Raw genomic sequence first — 21,652 nt, 5'->3', positions numbered from 1 at the left:
ATCCAAGAAGAAAACTGAATGTTTAAAAAGATAGGCACGGGGCTGGAGAGATGGCTCAGAGGTTAAGAGCACTGACTGCTCTTCCAGAGGTCATGAGTTCAATTCCCAGCAACCATTTGGTGGCTCACAACCATCTATAATGTGATCTGATGCCCTCTTCTGGCCTGCAGGTGTACATGCAGGCAGAGCACTGTATACATAATAATAAATAAATTAAAAAAAAAAAAAGATAGGCACAAGCTGGGCACAGTGGCGCATGCCTGTAATCCCTGCACTCAGGGAGGCAGAGGCAGACAGCTCTCTGTGAGTTTGAGGAGAGCCTGATCTCCAAAGTGAGTCCAGCACTCCCAAGGCTACACAGAGAAACCCTGACTGGAAAAAAAAGCAAATAAAACAAAACAAAACTAACAAAAGAGGTAGACACAAATGTGAGAGCTGTAAAGAAAACTATTTTAAAAGGATCTAAATTATGAATATAGATGGGACAAAGAAAAGGAAAGCAAGTGCTGAGGTTATGGCTCAATGCATAAAGTGCAGGCTGTACAAAGCATGAAAGCTTGAATTCAGCGCCCACATAAAAAGCTAGGCATATAGATTGTAAAGTGGTAGACACAATTTGCCTATATTAAATACTATGCACATTACTGCTAAACAAAACATCATTTGATACAAAAAGAAAGAAAAAAACCGGTTCTAATTGGATCCAATGCTCTAGAAGAGCTTTCAACATGTGTTTTCCTTCTTGCTTATGTCCTCTTTACTTAGAAAGCAATTAAAAAGTAGTAATTCATTCATGGGCAACAATGTAACGTTTTGCATTTCCTGTCTCTAATTTGAAAGGCAACTAAATTGAGGGGGTCATTAATAATGCTTAATGGACATGAGGTTTAGTGGCATGGCAGTTTGCATTATTGGCCTAAATTCTTCATTCCTTCCTATGTTTACATTCTTAGCCACATGTCTTTATGGTTCTTCCCACAAAAAAAAAAAGAGATTATTCTTCATTACTGAGTTAGGGTTTGATCACATTTCTTTTTGTGGTCTACAGAATGAGTGAGAAGTGACTGAATTCTAGTGGCAAGCAAGATAAGAGGATTTATACATTTGCACTTTTTTCTTTGTAAATGTTATGAGAACCATTTTCCTCAGAGAACTTCTTCACTCATAGTCCCAAGACAGGGGAAAACAACCTAGCTAGAGCCATCTTCAGTTTGAGCAAAGTAAACTAGTCCCGTCTATACCTCAGTTAACTCATGAAAATTATATGATCAAGACTGACTGAGTTCAGCAAGCTATGCCAAGACAACAGAAAGAGAGTTGCATACATGTCTCTTGTTAAACTACCAAGGGTTATAAATTTGCTTCTTATATAGCATTATAGTGGTAATAATGCATTCATATAGGTCAATTGTGATCTGTCCATTCTATAACCCATGCAGTTTTGCAAGGCATGAGAAATATTCGAGGATGTAGCAGAAGCTTTCTTTCCTAGAAGGTAGGTATGCTGGCACAGGTCTATATTGTGTCAGCTTTATGGGAGCTACAGTCTAGAGGCTCCTGAATCTAAGGTTAGCCCAAGCAACACAGTGAGGCTTGATGCTTTTTTATGATGTTTTAATTAAAATAGAATTGCGTCACTTTCCTCCCATCTTTTCTTCTCTCCAGACCCTCCTAGCTACTCGCCATTGGAAGTCTCATGCCCCCTTCTTCATTATTTTTAATTACAGAGTGAAACTTAGATGCACTAGTAATGATTTATATTAGCTTTTTCTCCAGAAAGTTCTACCATTAGATGTAGAAGCTATAATAAAATCATAATAATTGTAGCTTATTGATATGATGAGAGTTAAGGGGCCTAGAACTAACAAGCAGTATCTGGTACCTCAAAATACGCTTTGTCCCCCAATAAAATTCAATATGTCAGTTCTGGGAGGTGAGCCCTGGTATGCTATGGAGGCAGAGTCTTACAGATGAAAAAGTGTCTTTGACCCTGAGTTAATTGCTACTCTTCAGGTCTTTGAGTAGTTACCACAAGAACGAGTGGTTATAAAGCAGGAAAGCCTGCCCCTGACAGTGTGCCTCCTTCACACAGTCTATTTCTTATAATGTATTGAAGAACCATGAACCTTTTATAAAATGTTGATACTTTAACTTCCTGTTCTCTCCAATTGTGAGCCCAATAAAATCAGAGGGTCCAAATTGAGGCAACACTGGTTATTGTATCCAGGCATCCATAGATTAAAAGCCACCATCAATGTATAACTCCTTACTGCCCCCAAAGCCCAACTCCAACCCTGAGACCTGCTGAGAAAATTCCTTAAGGCAAAGAAAATTCTCAGAAAGGATGAAGGCTATGAACAAGCAGATGGTATTCCAAGCATGATACAGTAGGATTGGTCTTATGTTAGTGATTCTCGATGAAGGATAAGAGCATTCAGTACAAAAATGTAACTTCAACCTGGATTCCGGAATGTGGAGCCATATAGATCAGGCAAACAGTTGATGCACAACATGGAAGAAAGCTGTGCGCATCCTCAAAAGATCCATAGCTCCCTCACAAATCTGTTGGTAACGCTTGCTATTAAATCTGTAGGCTTTATGCTACAGAACCAAAGCTGAGTATTCACAAACAAGAAGATATATGACACTGAGTAAATTAATATTTGAAAAATGGATAAAGAAACTGTGGTACATTTACACTATGGAATACTACTCGGCTATTAAAAACAAGGAATTTCCGAAATTTGTGGACAAATGGATTGAACTAGTAATTACCTCCATCAAAAGCATCATTTATATCATAATATGTTTGAAATGGAAGAAAGAAAGAAATGGAAAGATATGAAATCCCATGGATTGGAAAAATACTATTAAATATTAAGAATAATAGTACTAAAAGGTAAACTATGCAAAATAGTTCACAGATACAATATAATGCTTATTAAAATGGCACAGTGAAATTTTTCATAAAAGTTTAGATCATAAAATTTCCAGAAAACCACAAGAGACCCCCAAATAGCTGAAGCAATCTTAAACACAAAGAACAGAGCTGAAAGTATCAAACTACTTGATTTTAAAGACAAACTACAAAGCTACAGAAATAAAAACAGCATGGCATGGGCATAAAAACTCACACCGAAACACTACATAGATAAGAAAGCACAGATCTGATCCACACACTTATGAACACTCAATTTTCTGACAAAAATATTCCAAAAATTCACAGCCATAAAATGTTAGTCTCATTATCCATCACTATGATTTCAAATGCCTGGACATCTACCTACATAATAATGAAACTAGGCCCCAATGATATCATGTAACAATCAACTCAAAATGAGTCATGGACTCAATCATAAGATCCAAAACACAAAACTACAACAGGAAGCCTAGAAGAAAACCTCAATCATAGTCGGATGCATAATGATTTTCCCAATATGACTTGAAAAAGAGAAAAGGGGAACCCATCAAGCTAAAAACAAATCTGTAAATCCAAGAAAATATTAAGACAGTTAGGTAATCATGTACAAAATGCAAAGAAGATCTGTACGTTTTAAGTCTATTAAGGGTTAATACATAAAACATGGAAAAGCTAAGAACTTAATAACAAGAAAAGATGTTTTATGATATAAAACTAACAAAAGATCTCAATAACCATTTCACAGGAAAAAACACCAGGCAATGACCAAGACAAGCATGTCTTGGTCTGTAAGCTAGGCATAGCCTGTTACTTGTCATAAAGGCTGTGTGAGATATTGAAAGAAAACTAAAACTAGTGAAGAGCTCGAGAAAGGGAGTACCTTGTTCACTATGAGTGGGAACACAAATTAATTCCACTATTGTGGAAAACAGTATGGATGTTCCTCCTTAATACAATCACTACCGTTACCGTGTATGTGGTGTGTGTATTTGTGTGTGTGTGTGTGTGTGTGCGTGTGTGTGTATTGAAACATTGTGAGCGTGTGAATGGAAATCATTATATTGAAGAGATACCTGTACCCTTCCATTCCTGTAGTGTTATGCACAATAGTCAAGACATGAGATCAACCTTGATGTTCATTCCTTGATGAATCTCTCTCTCTCTCTCTCTCTCTCTCTCTCTCTCTCTCTCTCTCTCTCTCTCTCTCTCTCTCTCTCACACACACACACACACACACACACACACACACACACACACACACTCACATCCAGTCTATTCAGCCTTAAAGTGAAGGAAATTATGTCATTGCAAGAGTATGTGTGAAATTGGAGGATATTTATGTTAGGTGAGAAAGGCCTGGCACAGGAGTGAGGTCCACATGATCTCACTTCTGTGCAGTATTAAATAATGTTGAACTCATAGAAATAGAGTGAGGTTACGATCCACTGAATAGAGGTGGGGAAGACATTGGTCAGAAGACAGAGAATTTCAATCCAACAGGAAGAATGACTTTAAGAAATATATTTTAGGAGATAGCAACTGTTTTAAAACAGCCCAGTGTATACTTAAAAATTACTAGATTTTAAGTATTCTTATCACCAAACTATCTGTAACCTACTACATATACTAATTACTTTAATTTATTCATTACTACATGTGCATTTTCAGATCAACATGCTGTTGATAAATACACAGATTTTAAAAATATCTTTTATTAATTTACTTGCATTACATCTCAATTGTTAGCCCATCCCTTCTATCCTCTCATTCCTCCCTCCTGCCCATTTTCTCCTTACTCCCCTCTCCTATGACTGTGATTGAGGCGACCTCCTCCCCCCTGTATATGCTAATAGGGTATCAAGTCTTTTCTTGGTAGCCTGCTATCCTTCCTCTGAGTGCCACCAGGCCTCCCCATCCAGGGGACATGGTCAAATATGGGACACTAGAGTTCCTGTGAAAGTCAGTCCCCACTATCCACTCGAGTATGGAGAATGTCCTGTCCATTGGCTAGATCTGGGTAGGGGTTCGAAGGTTACTGCACGTATTGTCCTTGGCTGGTGCCATAGTTTGAGCAGGACCCCTGGGCCCAGATCTGCCCACCATAGTGTTCTTCTTGTAGGTTTCTAGGACCCTCTAGATCCTTCTGTTTCTCCATTCTCCCTTGAGTCTCTCACCTAGAGTCCGAATAGGAAGTTTTCCCCTCTGTCCCACTTTCCTGGTAAGTGAAGACTTTCATGGGACATGCCCCTTGGGCTATAAACACACAGATTTTTAAGAAAACTTAAACTTATAAACTTTGAAATAAGGTGTTTGTGTGCATTGCTGCTGTCTAAAATATGCCCCCAAAACTTAGTCATTTAAATAAACACATTTTTTTTTGTTTGTTGATTCTAGATGCAACCTGTGCTCAGCAAAGCACCCTGATTACTGGTTGTGCCCATACTGAGGCTATACAGTAACGTGACTGCTCAGCTGGGGTGGATGGCCTAATGCTAATATCTAAGTTCTAGGTATTTGTTATCTGTGACAGACTACAACAGGATTTTCAAGACTCCTTACAAGGTGATTCAGAATAGGAAGTTACTTAGAACAGAAACTACCTGGTCTCTTAGGACCTGAAGGCGAGGAATTCACAAGGGGCCACTCAGACACTCCACCCTGCAACGAGCACAGGAAGGTTTCCCTGCCCTACCCCTACAAGCAGTTGGCCACCAAGCTGTTATACGGTCCATTGTTTACTGAATGCATGCTTCTCTGAAGATGGAAATTAAAAATTGCCTTTATATTCTTCCCCACCATAAACGCCGTGCAAAACAAATACATGCAATATGTTCAATAAGAGATAAGTGAAAGAATTGACCCTCTAGGGTGTCAGTACAGAAGGCCTGATTTGAAATTTGACCCTAAAGTAAGTAAAGCTAAAAATGAAAAGGAAGGGGAGAGTGAGCTGGAGGGGAGGAAAAATAATTAGAAGTGGGAATTGACTCACTTGAAACATCATGGAAATGTGTGAATCCTGAAATGATCCAAAATGTCACCCATGATTTACTTTCAATCTCTTCTGCCTGAATGTTTAAAATGTCTATATGTCTTACCTTAGAAATTGTATGATTCGGAGTTAACATTAAGTCATTCTTCTCTCTAGCTCACGCATTGTTTGTGCACATATGTATATGCATAAGTATGTGTATATGAAATGGAGCGACAGGCATCAGAAGACCAACACTGAACAGAGAAAAATAACAAGAAAATAATCATGTTATAAGATTTTAAGAATAAAACAATCAAGATTCAGGAGATAGAGCTCAAAAATAATTTCTACAAAAGACAGAAAATATGATTCAAAGCTCTCACAGCAACAATCATGATGCTGCACAATTAAAAGGAGACAAGCCTTATATACCGAAAATTTCAATCAGATATAAATATACACTTTACTTGTAAGCACCTCACACCATATGTGATTGGTTTTACTATATAACAAAATTCTCATATTTAATGTTCTGTTATTTTCAAAACCAATAATGCCACTAAACACTATCAAAATGAGCGAACAGAAGAAAATGCTGTTAAATACTGGTGCAATCGTCAAATAGATTAACACTGAATATGAACATGCTTATCTGTACATGGCACAAGAGAATATTTTTATTAAGTGGGATGAAAAAGAGAGTCTTTGGTGTTCAAGTTTCAAAACCATGCAGCTATGCACAAAGCTTTCATTTAGCTGTACTTACAATAAAAAAGGAACCCTAACAAATAATCACTGAGAGGAGCAGAGAAAATGACTTAAACTGTCTAATACATAAAAATGTATGTTTCTACAGTCAGAGGGGATAAGAAGGGAAGAGGGAAGACGTGTTGTCATGCGCACCCCACTCTGGAACAAATATGCCTTATCTGTATTCCACAGCTCTCAAATGTTCACCAGAGTTAGGGCCGAGGCCCCAGTAATCAGCCACTCACTGCTTTGCATTCAGGGATGGGGCCAGGCCAAGTGATCAACATACATCAGATTAGATCACTGGCTATATTGTTCGGGTTGATTTTAATTGCCTGAAAAGTGTCATTACCATCTTCTGCAATGTGCTAAGTTATTTTCGAGAGTGCCTATTTCCATGTTAGAAATAAAAAATGGACTGCAATCTTGTAAGAACAAGCAGAGGAAGATTCGGTTTGACTTTAGCTTTGGCCGTGTGAAAAACCTACCCGAGTCTGATCGGGTAAACAAATGTCTGTTACCTGTAGTACTTTGCAAATGTATTTTGGGAAATCAACACAGATTCGCACTCTGATGACCCCAGAGAATCACCCAAATGTCATGTCCAAGTTGATAAAAGTCTTGCAGTTTTCATTTCCACGGTTACTCTTACACCCAGCAGCTTCAAGGTGAGAGAATTCATGAAATTTAAGAACCAGAAATATTTCCACAGAGAAGATATATGGAAATAGACTGTTCCAAACCTAGAAGACATTTGCAAAAATATGTAACAGTGACTGCTAGCATGGAAATGCTATCTCTTGAGATATTTGTTCTTTAAATCAAAATCTTATATATGAGAGTCTGTGCATGAGACAGAGTGCTGCACATACTCTCATGAGCCCAGGCTGTTAAAATGGTGAAAACTGAATAATGCCTATAGTCTGGCTTACAGCAACCACGTGAGCAAGCTAACTGAAAAAATCAACAACCTGTGTGTTTGATACGTCTACGTTTCACTTACAATTATTTTTAAATGATAAGTTAAAATACAGATTGAGGAGCCTCACCCCAGAGATGTTTCAGAAGGTCTCATAGGGACTGAGGAATCTCTGTTAGCTCCGCAGGGCAAGAACATGCTTCTGCAGGGACAAAACAAGAGCTGGAGACACAGCTCAGAGGGCAAAGCGCTAGGGTCTCAGCAGTCACACAAAGCCAGCCGGAGAGGCATGTGTGTACAAACCCAGCACTGCCATGAGGATCTTGGGAGCTTCCTGGCCAGCCAGTCTCTCTCTGAATCTGTGAGTTCCAGGTTCAGTGAGACATGACCTGTCAAAAAAAATATCTTTCATGTTGAAGCTGACTCTAAGGGGAGAGGTTGAGAAAGACATCTGGCACTGACTTCTGGCCTCTCATGCACAGGCACACACATGTACCTGAACACACAGATGTGCAGGGGTGCGTGAGGAGAGACTTGTAGCCTTTCTGTAGGCTGCAGGGCCACCCTTGAATGGGTGAGCGGTGAAGCAGCGGATAGCCACAGACCCTCTGCTCATTCCTAAATAATTGTTTACAGCTTAGCAAGGCGAGCTTTTGATTTGTTGTGATTCAGTCATTTACTTGTTTATTGCAGATGTTCATGTTTTACAAAAATAAAATGATGAATTTTTGAGATTCTTGAATCACTTCAAGCCACTATAATCAGCTCATTATTATTTCAAGACAAACACCCAGGACTTAGAGCCTATAGCTTACTCTTCCTTTAAAGAAAATTCTATTTGTAATAGGACTTTCTTTTCTTTTTTTCATGTGGTGTGCTTTTGTTGTTATTGTTTTTTGAGACAAGGTTTTTCTATGTAGCTCCAGCTGTCCTAGAATTCAGTCTGTAGACCAAGCTGGTCTTGAACTCAGAGATCCACCTGTTTCTGCCTCCAGATGCTGAGATTAAAAAAAAAAAAAAAAGCATGTTACACTACCACCCAGCTGTCATAGGATTTTCTAAATTCTAATCGTATCATCTCCTATGAACCCAGTTTTACTCAAAAACTAACTAAATAAAACAACCTTACAAATATACACCCAAATGACTTCAAGAAACTCCCACATAACTACATTAGAACTCCATGCCAATTAAAGAGAGTAGACTTTCATAACATAGATTTTAAGGAATTCTAAATATGGATATATTGCTCCAGAGTGTTAGAAAAGGCAGATATTAAACAATTTTACAATATTAATTCTAATCCATCTTCCTTAAAACTAAGTCCTCTTAAAGAATGCCTAAAAGCAGAAGTCTTAGTGGTTTTTCTGTTTTTGTTTTTGTTTTTTTCAGGGAAGCCCGTGAAATCAGGAACTAAATGAGTCAGCATCACCTGGCAAAAGGTAACACTAGAAACAAAGGTTTTCCTGCAGAAACCATGCTGACCTGAGTTGAGATGGGACACAAGTACAGCAAACTGGAATATGTTTTAGACACACAAAAAGAACAAGAAGCAAAAAGCACTTAAGTCCTGAGGAAAGTTTAGATGTTCCTTTGCCGCCTGAAGGCCATGTCCAGGATGGAATTAGCTGGAAGGTGTCATGCAGCTATGTCAACAACACCTTTCTCTTTCATCTCGGCTGGGAGGTATCTAGTGACCCCCGTGCTTGCACTCATACCTTAACATGGGTCCATGGATCAGACAGACCAGGGGCAAGACAAGGTGTGCTGGAGATTACTTCTTAATCAGCTGCATTTTGGTGCCAGGTACAAAGGTTAGAAGAAGCGTTTAGATCTTTGCCTAATGCAAAGTAACACAGAAACACAGGATGCAGTGTTTGGCTACAAGAACAAGTTCAACAGAATAGTGAGGACACGTGGGTAGATGGCTATGACAAGAAACAGGGAGAGAAGGGATCCCCAAAGCTGGGCTGAAAATAATGAACTCTACTTGCACACAATGAGTTCAAAATAGTAGATGAGCAAGAGACCAAAGATATGATATCGGTGAGACGGAAGGACACTGACTACAAAGATTGATGGCGGACTTCTGCTGAATGTGGGCCACCTGGTGAAGACCTTTGGTCACGGCGGTGTGCTTCAGGCATAGGCTGCAAACTCGCCATTCCAAAATCTTAGCGTTCGTGGGTTTGCGAGGCACTGATGTGAGCTACATACTATAAGAGGAAGTACACAGAACGGAAACAATACCTACTAACAAGATGCTCACTGGGAATCAGGCGAAGAAACATACAGTTCCATGTGATGAGAAATGCTGTGGGGGAAATGAACATAAAGATTCTAGAGAACATTCCTAGCATACATTCAAAACACAACCAGAGAGCACTTTGTGAGTCCATGGTGCCAAAACTGTGACCTAAGGGCTGATCAGCAACCAAAACTCCATCGGTCTATACCTGAGTACATACATGTGTTTATGAATGAGAACTCCCCTAAAAAAAAAAAACAAAAACCTGGGAAAGGAAAGTGGTGAAGAAGAGTGAACAACTGAAAACCATTCAGGATGCTCTCACTCCCAAAGCATTAGAGAAGTCCTTAAGGCCTACATAGCTCTGCAGATGATGTTTCGTAGTCTTTATTTCATTTTGAGAGCAAACAGAAAGCATTTAAACATTAGGTACAGAAGAGTACTGGTTTAACACATTTATGTGTGCATGTATATACACCTAGGTAGAATGATATGGAGGCCCCAGTTTGAAAAGAGACAGAGAAGCTGATGCAATGGCCCTGGGGGAGAAGTTAAGCTGATGGTCTGGGGTAGAGGACACAGGTGGAGATGAAGGAAGGCGGGCCAATTAGAGAAAGCGAAGGACTTGAATGAAGCGCAGTGTTGCTCCAATTTCTCCAGGCAAGAAGATCTGGAGTAAAGTAACAGTCCTAGGATTCTTTATTCTATTAAAATACTACGCTGCCAGGCTCATTAATCACCAATGTAATCAAAGTGGGTGTGTTGCACAGATCTCATGTCTTAACAGCTGAAAGATCATCAAAGTAAAGTGTCTTAGAAAATAAACGTGAGAAAATTGTTCTCCTGTTTTAAAACATAGAAAATTTACAATCTGAGTTCTAACAGCACCTAAGAGAATGCACTGGAATTGCTGTAACAGATATAATCTATTTTTCCAAATGCCAATATGTCTGCAATGATGAATATGCATACCTTCTGAATTATCTTATCTTACTTAATACATCAGATGACTTTTTTTTTCCTTACTTTTTGCAAGGTGGCTTCTTGCACAGTAAAGATTCTACAAACATTTACATTCCAAGTAGCAGAGCTGTTTGAAATGCTATAAAGTTCTGCCAGCACTTCTATTACCAACTCTTATTTCTTGTTTATAACATGTACATAAAAGGAGGAAAATAAAAATGTACTACAGATTGAAACTTGGCATACTAAGCTTAAGCCAGAGAGTGAATTTCTATGGAAACAAATTTTCCAAGACATGTTTCCACTGAGTACAGAAACATGGGAGCTGGGGTCAGGGGAACATTGTAAGCCAGAAACACGGGAGCTGGGGTTGGGGGACAGTGTTAGCCCGAAGCCACTAGTACCATTGCTCTTTCTAGATCTGAAACTGGACATCACCAACCCTTGGTTTCAAATAAATTCTTTAACTGTCTGGTACTCCATATTCTCATTAGTTTTCAAATTTGATGCTATCCAGGGCATTATTATTATGCACAAGAAGAGGAATCATTTATCAAGGCTAGCAATGCTACTACATTCATGTGTCATGATTATACACATAGTATATATTAAAATATCTTAGGTTTGTTCGTTTTCAATGAAAAAAAAAATAAATGGCAGAAATAAAACAGCTTACACATAGACTTCTGGAATTGACCAAAACAGAAACCATGAAGAAACAAGCACAGTGACAGAAAATCTCCTGTCATCTCACTACCTCCCACTGCATACAAGTAACCTTCTTTCACTTCTATGAACACTCAACAGTGATTGAAAAGTAAGAGAGCATGGAAACCCCTGGGCATAGCATCTCTGTTCTGTGGTGCTGACACAACACAGTGATATCCAGATCTGGCCATCTGAATGGGCCAATTATATCTATATTCTGTCTCTGTGCAAAATGCATTAGAAGTTAATGAGAACTTCAAGTTGGACACTTAAATTATGTAGTAAAAATAAAACTAGAAGATGTATGCTGAATGAGTGAGAGGGAACTGGGCATTTATAAATGGGAAAGATGCATATTTTGCTAGCGGAGTGGAGAGGCTATTAGTTTATAATAACTAGGCATACATGAAATATGACAGAGAAAAAATTGAAGATAAATCAACAACTGAAAGGCTACCGTTTATTGTCTGCAGCTAATCTTTGCTCTACCTGAAATTGCTTGGCACTTTGGTCCTATTAAAATATTTTGTTGCTATGTTAAGAAACACTTGGGCTGTCCACTCGTGTTCTGAAGGATATTTAAAAGTTAAAATTCTTCTGGAGAAATGGACTGAACGCCTTCACAGCTTCAGGCAGACAGTTGTTATACCTGGACAGTCAGGAGCATATACGGAGCTGAATGTCATTGTCAGAGATGGCCACTGCCTGAATCAATTAACTCCTTTATGTTCCCCACTACCCACCTTCACACAAGAGGAAAGGAGGCTTTCATGGGACTTCACCATTAGCTGATGAAAGTGTCCAGCGGTTTGATAGACAGGAGTGACCCTCCTTCAAACCACGTGTTGTTGATGCTTACCCAGGTCAGGGCAAGCATTCAGAGATGCTGACTCCACTGAGTACGTGCATACAGAGATCTCTACATTTCCCATGGGCACAATCCCAACAAATATCTTTCATGAACATTTACAAGAACCTGTCCCTCGGTGGCATGCACGTATTAGGCAATCCACAAATGTCACACTAAGACATATGCATTTTAATCTGCAAATTTCTTTCCTAGTTACGGGAATCACAACAAGAAGGGTTAAAACCACCCACTAGGATGCAGCCAAAGTCAGATTGGCTTTAGCGCTGGTAAACACAGCCAGTGCTGCAAAACTAAGTAACAGGTCTGACTTGCTATTGAGATATAATACCTCTTTGAAAGGCAGCCACTCCCCCTTTTCAATCTCTGAGGGGCTCTGACTCAGTGTTCTCATTAATTCCCGTTTTTAATCTATTTACAGATCAGCTCTTCTTCTTCTCCCCCCCCCCCTTCTCAGCTAGAGTGATATTCATCTTAGGGGTTGGGGAGGCGGGTAGACAGAAACCACAGCCCACATCCTCCTGCATTGTGTCTGTATGTTAAGTTATTCTTGCTTAATCATTTTAAAATTATTTTGGGGTTGACTTGCTCCTTTCCCCGTAAGAGCTAGGGTTTATGGCCATCCTCTCACACTACGCATGTCGCAGTCTGATTCTTTCTGTAGCTCTGCCTCTGTACATATTGGGTTGGGGTTAGGAAACTGTCTGCTCCTATCTCTTTCTGAACGCAGGTTTGCTCTCCTCTCCAGAGCCAGCACCATTGGTTTTTAAGTCATTCCTCTGAGCGCACTGACTTGTAAATCTGTAAGGGAGCGCAATCCTGGGATGGATGTGGGGATTGGTGAGCCAGTGCTGAGCAGAGCTCGGCACAAGCAGATTCCAGAAACTTGCATTTCATGCGGCCAGAAGTAGGGAACAATCCATCTAGAAGGTGCTGAGACCTTGACCAGGGTGTCGGGTTGGTACTTCCTGATTTTCTTCTTCGGGCATTCTGGTGAGAGCTTTGCAGAGCTTCTGAGAACATATGATTATATAGATCCGGACCAGCTCTTAATTCAAGACGCCAGAACTACAGTATATACAAGGGATTCCACTTACTTATGGCTGCCGATTTCTGAGTGGAAAGAAAATGCAGCCTGGAAAACTTAGGAGCTCACAGACATCCTACACCCTGCCTTGCTCAGATCTGGGAGTCCACAGCTTCAGGCAGAAAACGCATCTCAATCAATCCCATGCCCTGGGATTCTCTTTCAGCATCCCTAGGGTTCTCAACTTTTTTTTTCAACTTTCACTGGTCAAACTGGCTGCTCTTAAGACAAGCCAAGGAGAATTGGTTGCTTTTTTTCCCCCCAGCTCCTCAGCTAAAGAAGGCGTCCCATCCCAAATCTCATTCCACCTCCAGAATGGAGATAAAAACGTCCCCTAGCAAACCGGCCCCATGAAGCATCTTTCACTCTCAAACCAGCAGGTGCGTCTCCCATGCAAACAAACTTTCCTTCGCAGCTAAGGAGCCCTAAAGCCAATGGGTAAAGTTTCCCAGGCAGGTGTCTCACCCGGTGCCACTGCTGCAGTGATCAAGCAGACAACCCCGACCTACCTAAATGCACCAGCTTGTAAGGCGCCCGCCCCGCCGGCCCGCCCGCCCGCCGGCGCCGCCGCCGCCTGGCCCGGGGGGCTGCCGTGCACGCTGGTAAGAGCCGCCGCCTTCGCCGCAGCGCCCCCGTCCGCGCTGTTCTGCGAGATTCCGCGTAGTTTCTAGCCGGACCCGCGGCGCCCTCCCGCCCGCCGCCGCCGGCGCCACCGCGCGCCAGGCTGCTGTGGCTGCTGCAGGCGCCGAAGGAGCGCTGCCTGAGCCTCCGCCGCTTGGGCTGAGGCTCCAGCTCCCGTGCGAGCACAGAAGGGAGGGAGGAGGGAGGGGACACAGGGTGGGAGAAAGGGGCGTGGAGCGAGGCGGCGCAACCAACTGGGTCCCGCGCCTAACGCTGCTCGCACCACCCTCCACCTCCTCCACCCCTGTATCTCCCAGCTCCGCCGCCACAGATCGATTCCCTAGCCCAGGCTGCTGCACCCGCCTGTGTCCAGCCTCACCGGAGACAGGCATGGGTGGCGGTCAGCGAGTCACCGCTGGGTGGCCTCCTGCCTCGCGTCTGGCATCTGGGTAGCACCGGTTTCTAAGGGCAGGAATTCCAATTCTAAGGAATCCTGCAGCTGAACTCACATGGGTGCGGAAAATTGCCAATTTTATCATTAAAACACCTTGCGGGAGGAAAAAAGGAATTATAGACAGACAACTCCAGGTAGTGGGCTGAGGTAAAGAATTCAACGCATTCAGTGTCCACACTAACCCTAACTTTATTTTTGTTTTGTGACTGTGCTAGCAGGAAATCATTTACTAATATTTCAATGAGTCAGTTATGAAACTACTACCAATTTCATTTTCACAAGGATCCCACGGAATATCTCTGGTCACTTTTATTTGTAGAAGTACACAGAGCTAGAGTTGGATTGTATGATCTGGATGTGAACATAAACTTACTAAAATCCCAAGCCTTGGAAGTTCAACCCCTAGTTCAACCAAGAACCTGCGCAACTAGTACAACTTTTTTGGTTTTTGGTTTTGGTCAGTGAAAGCAACTGGATTGTATGCCTGCCAGTCAGTCATTCGGAGAGTGACCAATAAAAAGAGCGGAGGCGTGTAATGTAGTAGCTGCACAGCAGCCATTTAGTAGCATCTGTAAGTTCCAAGAGATAATATGCTCCACATGGTGGCCTGAGGAACATACAGAAAGGAAGAAAGTCAGCACTGGCGAATTCAACATCAACCTGGACTGGAGAATAACACTCTGTCTTAAAATGAGGGTAGGGGACACACACACACAGACAGAGAGAGAGAGAGAGAGAGAGAGAGAGAGAGAGAGAGAGAGAGAGAGAGAGAGAGAGAGAGAGAGAGATGAGCGCGCATGCGCAAGGATCTAGTATACTGCTTAGTAATAACACCTGTGCGTAACACCATTTTATACTTCTTGTAAATTGCTTTGAAACCTTTTTAATCTGGTTGTTTTCCTTTTATATTAAAAAAATGTCATCGTAGTTAAATTAGATTGGAGTGTTTGCAGCCCTAATTCCCCCCCACACCTCTTTCTTCTGTTCAGTTCCTACAGACAGAACAAAGGGGGTGAGGGCACATCCAGGGCAGCTCCCTTGGCCAGCCAGATATGAAAGGGAACTTCCAGTGAACTAGATTTTCATTCTTCTCCACTTTCTCCCAAGAGACAGCTACAGGTGGCCTGAAATTCAGACGGAAAAAGAAGACCTAGAAAGATTTGCCGGGCTTTAAAAGAAGATGAAACCAATTCTGTCACTATGGTACAAGACATTGCTTCCCACTAGCCTACTGGTCCCCAGGCTTTCCATAAGCAAAACCAAACTGCTTCACCAGCAGGTGCAAGTGAGGTCCCCTGGTCCTGAAGTGCTTCAATAGTTAAGCGCTCTTGGCTGGTGACATAGTTTGAGGATGACACCAGGACCCAGATCCACCTGTCATAAAGTTCTTCTTGTAGGTTTCCTGGACCCTCTGGAACCTTCCATTTCCCCATTCTCCCATGCTTCTCTTACCTAAAGTCTCAATAGGATGTCCTCCCCTCTGACCCACTTTGAGTGGAGAGCGAGAGCTGACTTTCACATGAACTCTGGTGGCCCATTTCTGACCACGTCCCCTGGATGGGGAGGCCTGGTGGCACTCAGAGGAAGGATAGCAGGTTACCAAGAAGAGACTCATACCCTAATAGCATATATAGGGGCAGGAGGTCCCTCTCAGTCACAGACATAGGGGAGGGCAGTAGGGGCGAAGCGGGAGGGAGGGAGGAATAGGAGGATACAAGGGCTGGGCTAGCAATTGAGATGTAATATGAATAAATTAATGAAATAAAATTAAAAATAAATAAATAAATAAAAATAAAAAATAATAGTTAAGCGCTCTTACCCTAGCAACAGACAGAAGGTTCTGGCATACACTCCCAAACTTTCCCAAGGGTTGGCTACTTTTGCCAATTCTCCTACTTTCAGGAAACTGCTAGTCCCTGTAAGATTAATGGCTGGATGTAAAAATAATAATAATAATAAAATGTGGAGTTATTTATGTTTTAAAGGAGTTGGGGGTGAGGCAGCGATAGATGGATAGAGACAGTGCTATAAATAAAAGTAATGCACTTTCTCCCATCAGAATTAAATTGCAGTAAATTTGGACTCCTTAGGGTCTCTCCACTTAGCAAATGAAAAAAATTAGATCAGGTAAGGAAGGGAGGTTTACGGTCGGAGCAGTTGTTATAGGTTCCTGTAAATAACTTCTTTGCTTGCATCGTGAGAACATGTTGGCAACCCCCATGAGTGTGACGAAATGTTTTATTGGGCAGAACTGGTGGGTTCTGGAAGGATCAGAGAAAAACTTCTTCACATGCAAATTATGCTCGTGCCTTGCACCTAGCAGGTACAATTACTGTCATGCCCACATCCATCACAGGCATGCCTCTTCTTTTAATGCATCCTCATAATGCATTCTGCTTCTAACACACCTATACGCTCTGTCTGATGGGAACAGAAGGACATTTAGCAGTGAGGTGGAGGCCGGCTCTAGGCACCTAAACAACGGTGAGAAAGATAGCAGAGAAGATCCTAGAGAAATCTACGCGCTACCCCTGCCTGGCCCTCTCCACATAATTAGTCAGTCCCCATCTCAATTCACATTGCCTGTGCTGATGAAAGCTGATTAGTGTCATCAAGGGGGTTGGTGGACCTTTGAATCTTATGGTGGCAGCAGAAGGAGGCAGGAGCACCCTAAAAGTTGCCGGAGCCATGACAAATTGTATATAAGCTGTATATAAATATATGCATATGGAGACACACTCCTCACTTCAAATCCTTCCTCTGCTCAGCTGTAAAGCATAATGTGAGTCAACTGAGAACCTGGTATTTACCAAAAGTTGATACACAAGAGCAGGTTTAAATAAAATTTCCATTCAATTTCTGGGCCGGAAGCCCAGGAAATTAAAAAAAATAAAATAATTAAAGGCACATGTGGATCTTCTCAGTGTGAATGCCGGATGGAGTTTTTATTGAATTTGGCCTCAACTGATTGTAGCATTATAAGCAATTCTGCAGTTAAGATTCAGCAGCCATTTAGATGGCAAATCCTCTTTTTAGGGCGTTATAACTAAGAATAATAACTTCCTTTTCCTATGGTACCTTTGTATATCAAAGCTCTTTAGCTGTGAGATCATCTTCCCATTGTTAAGATGTGCCATCTGTGTGGAAAGATAGAAACTATTTCATGCCACTGATAGCACATATTACTTGTTTGTTTCCTTGTTTACTGTGTAACAAAAGGAAATGAAGAAAAATATCTACAAACCCCACAGATGGGGCATTTTTAGGCAAGAGGACAAACCGGAACACAGCCAGCTACCGACAGACACATCTGTTCCTTTGAAGGTGAGGTGGAGTTTTTCCTCGGCTGCAAAGACAAGACCTAGGAGCTTTCTCACTACGTTGTTTTCAAAGTTTTAGCTTCTGTTTGCATGCTAAGTGGGGTGATATTCATCCTGTTTACACTGCTGGGTAGAGTGCCTCTGATGGGAGTGTTTGCTTTTGTTTATCTATTTGTTAAAATCAGACAATGAGTTATAAAGGATTTTTAACCTCCACATTGGAATAACGGAACTATGTAGTTATATGAACAGCAACCCAAACCTTACCATGAAGCCTTGAATATCTATATGGCCACTCATAATCTTTGTTGGAGTTAAGTTCTCTATTTCCAGTAAAAAGAAGATTCTGAAAAAGATATATAAAAGATGAGATAACATAGTCTACCAGGCCCTATTCCTGAAGGGAATTTGGACACTAATAACTGAAAACCCAGACACTGACTCATTTTTTTTTTTATTTGAAGCTGTTTGTTGAAGTTTTGCATCTTTGGGGTTCTCTCGATGCCATCCTGTAGATCACTATGTAACAGGACTTGATTGTGTTGTTGTTCACATGTCTGATATTTTAACACCACTCTCCTTTGCTAAATTGCAAGCTTCCCAGGGCAGGGGCTTTGCTCTGTTTACTGCTCCATGCAGAGTTCCAAGCAAACTGTGCATACACATAATGGGTTTGCAGTAAATATTTGTTCAGTAGTGGAGCAAGTTTCCAATGTGTCTGGTGTCATACAAACTGTGCATTGACAGTTGACAGTCCTCATAGCCACCACAGGCTGTAACCACTCTGGGAAGCATTCTGAAGATGAATATGCTAAGACACAAAAGTGAACTCACTTATCTAGAAACTCACTCTTCCAAGATGGTACAAGGTGTAGTCCTTGCTTGTTGCCAGACTTTCTCATTAGCATGTATATCATCCCAAGTTTAAGGGAATTTTGTAATCCATCTTAAATAAATATGTTTTTGAACTGCTTTTTAAATATGTATGTCGATATCCCCCGATTAGCCTTGTTCTCAGCCTAGGTCAGAGAAGCTGTTTTCTGTAGTGAGTGGTACCTAGCTCAGCCATGGTCAAGAGCAGAGAGTAAGTAACTATTGAATGTTCATCTTTACTTCTGTTGCTGTTTCTATTTCCACATGAAAGGCCCAAGGAACATCACATAAGAGAGGTAAGAAAGAAGGTAAGAGCTGAAGCTTGCGTGAATGTGTTGTAAAACTGTGTATCATGGACATAGTATGGCCACTGCTCACAGCATTAGACCTGCTTGCCTGAGAATGGGCCCTTCAACACTTTATCTTTGATAAGACAGGGGCTCCTGGGGCTCCACCCATCCCTCAGGAACTATTGGCCAGTAATGTGTGCCAAAGGAAAGAGAGTAATTTTCCTCATGAGCATAATTACTCCAGTAGATAGCCCTCACCCATGCTCATGCAAGGAACTCTAATTATATCCATGGGGACTTCTACCCACAAAAGGCAAAATAATGGGAAATAAACTTGGGAAGGAGAAGTTAAGCCTGAGTGGGATAAGAGAAGCTATAAGAGAGGTACAGATAATCACAACATGCATGTATACATGTCTGAACTTGTCAAAGAATAAAATATAAAGAAAATGATGTGGTTGTGGGATTCAGTAAGTACTCATTTTATCCATTAACCTAGAATATCCACTCCAAGACTGACAACCATTCTCCCATTAAATATAAAGGTTTTTTTTCCTAAGGTTTGTATGTTCTAAAAAAAAAAATCCTTCCATGTGTTTAACTTTAGTCTGCTCACATTGTTGTTGTGATTGTAACTCTTTGATAATACCAAATGCATGGCTTCTTAGAGTATTCTTCTATGTATAGTTAAAATTTCATGCAGCTAAATATATCTTAGTTAATATGTTGAGACAAAGCGTTTTTTAATCTTTTTTTCTAAAACTAAATTTAAAAGAAAGTTCTTTTCAGTTTATTTTGAGACAGAAAGAAAAATTAACTACTTGATATATAAGGAAAGCTAATATTAGCTTTAAAAGTATCCTTTAAGCGTCTGCAGCATGAAACTCACATGGCTGGCAGTATAGCTCAATGGTGAATAGAACACTTGAGAGGAAGAAGCAAGATGGAGCCTTGTGGATGCCCTCATTTTGGTTGTATAGATTATTGTTTTCTGATTGTATCCTTGCAGCTCAGGCAACAGGAATTAGTAGGGTAACCTCTGTGGTTCCTTCTTCAAAGGGCACTAATTTGTGAGAATGCCCCTCACCAGTGTGCACCAGCATTCTAGGACTATAACAAATGACAGGGATAATCAACTTATACAGAGAAAGTTTTTATGTTGTTTCACAGGGTGTGGGGTGTGTGTGTCTATGAACGACTGAGTGGTTCTGTCTCTTCCTATCCTGGTGAAGCATATGATTGAAGCAAGAAACTCAGTTTGTGAATAAAACACAGAAAAGAGTGAGCAAAGGCCCCAGAATCCTTTTCAAGAGCTGGTCCACAATGACCTAAAACCTTCAGTAGGCTTCAGAAATTAAATGTACTACCACTTCCCAACGTCATCAAGTCAGTCACTGAGCTCTTGGTGGGCATTATTTTGTGGCCATTATAGGAAGCCCCATGAGTTTGTTTTTTTTTTTCACCTTAAGTATCACTTCCTAACAACATTATACTAATGGGCAGGAGTCCAATATATATGTTTAGGATAGAGACACTCATTCCTAAGCAGTGACCTAATCAAACTCAAGGTTAAATACTATGAAACAGAAAAACAAAGTAGAGAACACCAAAGACTACAGAGATTGAGTTTCTGTTGAGTTAGTTTACCTCTTCGTGGTCCCAGTATCATCAAGCAGAACGTCTTTGACATTAGGAGGGATCTATAGCAAATGAACTTTTTCTGTTTTTAAATCTGAAAAAGAGCCAAAATGATGCCAGTTTACTGCTACTGAAGTATTTTTTTTTCTGTAATAACTTAAGACAGCCTTAATATGAGCAGCTAGAGCTATAAAACACTGGAAGGAGTTAATTCTGTCATAGCTCTGTGAAGCCCTCTTGCAAGGCTTCAGGGATTGCCCTTACTGCAGCCACAAAATAATAAAGAAAGAATACACAGAGACACAAACAGAAAAGCTGGGATCAGATGGTTTGTTTTTCGTCAGACTGAGGGCACCAACTGCATCCGGGAACCTCAGCCTTTCTTTTATGCATCTGAATTGAGGAGGTGGGGGTTAGGATAGATGGCTGAACAGGAAGACTGGTTTAGATAAGCTAGGTAGGACTCGCTGTAGGGAGGACATCACAAGTGGAAGTCATCAGGGGGGAAGAGCCTGGGATTGCTGTCAGTAATTGACCACACTCATGTCTACAACAACTCAAGCCTTTCTTAATAGAAATGTCTCATTTTGGACATCTGTTAGACAAAAGCATGATCTATGTCCACTATTTGCAAATAACCTTTGAGGGCAGATACTCTATGCATCTAACTTGAACTCACCAAAGGAAAATGAACATTTGTTTCCTACCGAAGTCAGTCAGAGCTGTGATACTAGTGGTTCTCACAGCCTCACTCAAAGCACACGCCAGGCTTGGCTGGATTTCAAAGATTCTCTTTGAATACATGCAATAAATTTGATCACTGGCTTTTGACATTTCCCTTTCTATTTTGGTCAAAATGATGAAAGAGTAAATTTTTTTGTCTCATTGGAATAGGCATTTTATATGTTAAAGTATCCTTTTGAGAAGCAGCTAACCAGAATCTTCAGCATCCCTGAGATTTTTAGTACACATTCAAATCGCTAGGGGATAAGGAATCTCTTTTATAGATTCACTGGTTTCAG

General features: G+C 41.0%; 1 protein-coding gene across 2 annotated transcripts in view; it reads right to left on the bottom strand.

The window, feature by feature from the left end:
• Positions 1–14,239, bottom strand: part of CNTN3 (contactin 3) — a 351,187-nt gene extending 336,948 nt beyond the window's left edge. Inside the window, exon 1 of one of the 2 annotated variants that reach the window (XM_084766357.1) lies at positions 13,944–14,239. The gene's annotated coding sequence lies outside the window, so the exon portion shown is untranslated. Of the gene's footprint in view, positions 1–7,690; positions 7,711–13,943 lie in introns of those variants that run through there. The other variant, XM_084766358.1, reaches the window with a different exon arrangement.
• Positions 14,240–21,652: the final 7,413 nt, after the last annotated feature.

This window comes from Acomys minous, assembly GCF_964271855.1.
Source record: "Acomys minous genome assembly, chromosome: 17".
In the NCBI taxonomy this organism is placed as follows: Eukaryota; Metazoa; Chordata; class Mammalia; order Rodentia; family Muridae; genus Acomys; species Acomys minous.
The sequence above is the reverse complement of the archived record's forward strand: the minus strand, read 5'-3'. Positions and strand labels throughout refer to the sequence as shown.